The following is a 1623-nucleotide window of genomic DNA, read 5'->3' on the forward strand; positions in this document are numbered from 1 at the left end:
ACGCTCAGCTACAGACGGATGCGCGCACCCGCCAACGGGGGATGCTCGCCCCACCTCTCCCCCCGCCGCGGAGGACGCGGCAGCCCCAGCCCAGGGGCGCCGGCTTTTCGGGGGAGACCCTCGAGGGGAAGCCGCTGGCGGATCAGCTCTCCGGCCAGGAGCTTCGCAACAGCTGGTCCAAAGGGCGGCACCGCCGGCTCCCTTCTTTCGCCCACCTCTCCCCCCTGGAGTCCTGCCCTTGTCCCCTCAGGCAAGCCCCTGCCAGGGGCTGTCCAACGCCGCCGGCTCCGGGCAGGGCTCAGAGCTCAGCCGTGGAACCGGGCTGACCTCGGTGTTGTTCCCGTCCCCGCCGCAGGCTGGAGTTGACCTTGAGCCAGTCACTCCATGCCTGTGGCTCGTGGACCTCCATTTATAAATGTCATTGCCATGATGCAAGCACGACGGTGGCATCGGACCATCCGCAGATGGAGACAACCTGTCACGGTGAACAGTGCAACCGGGGAAAGATACAGGTAAATGCAGTTTCTCTCCTCATTTGGGGTGGATCGAGTTTGCCTCTTTTCCCACATACCAAACACATGAGCTTGCTTTTTTTTTTTTTTTTTTTTTTTTTTTGTTCCATCACTACAAAGCCAGCATTAAATGTTCCCAAAATCACAAAATCAGAATCTGCATTTCACAAGCAATCAGACTACCAGCTCCTTTTGTCTTTAGAAACCTGTGGTTTGCCCCGTCCCTGTCATGCTCGGCATTTGAAAGCACAGAGAAACTCACGACACTGTACTTTCTCCTGAAAGACAGAAATTTGGCTAACAGGTGACTCTGGTTCCATCCTTCATAGGACAAAAGTCTGTCTTTCCCTTGAAAGCCCTTTGTCGGTGCTAAATGTTATTAACCAGGCTTTTACCATCGCAGCATCTGATGCCTTTGCTGGCTGCAAGCCATGTGCTTAGCCTACACCATCTCTTAGCAGCACGGATCTAGAGGAAAACATTCCCCTTTTTATGCCTCCCTCCTCACAGTCCCTCCTAACTAGCTGGCAATTTCTGGTTCAGGCTCTGGACATTTTGATCAGCTGACTGTGGCTGCTTTCTTTGTCTCTGTTCTCAGGAAGAAGGTGAATATGAATTAAATGTCACTTAATCCCCTTTCCTTTCTTGCTCATTAGCCTTGAAGATGGCTGTTGCAAAAGAAAGCACATTTTTTCATTTATGGAGAGATGGCTGTCACACAAGGAAGTGTATTTTTGTTCCATTTTAAACATAATTGGGGTATGGCAGCCAGATGAAAAAGACTTTGCTGGAGAATATACCTAGTCTTTGGAAAAAAATAAAAAAAAAAGGATCAATGTTTGCTTTTGTAATAGTAAAATGCTTGTTGCTGAAATTTCTTTTTCAATTATTACAATGAATTATTCATTCCGGGGATTATTTGAATCATAATTATGATTTATTCATTTGCAGGGTTAACTGTTGAGAAATCCTTTCAAAACAGCTTTCAGGAGGGATGAGAAAGCTCCCGAGGTTTCTAAGAGGACACACAGGGCATGTCTACATGATGGAGCTCACCCTGTGCTGGGTTTGAAGGAGCGAGCTTCAGTCAGCAGAGCAGAGTCAGCGTGGA

Source organism: Agelaius tricolor, unplaced genomic scaffold (genome assembly GCF_023055355.1).
Source record: "Agelaius tricolor isolate 1412-34295 unplaced genomic scaffold, bAgeTri1.0.p SCAF_74, whole genome shotgun sequence".
Classification (NCBI taxonomy): Eukaryota; Metazoa; Chordata; class Aves; order Passeriformes; family Icteridae; genus Agelaius; species Agelaius tricolor.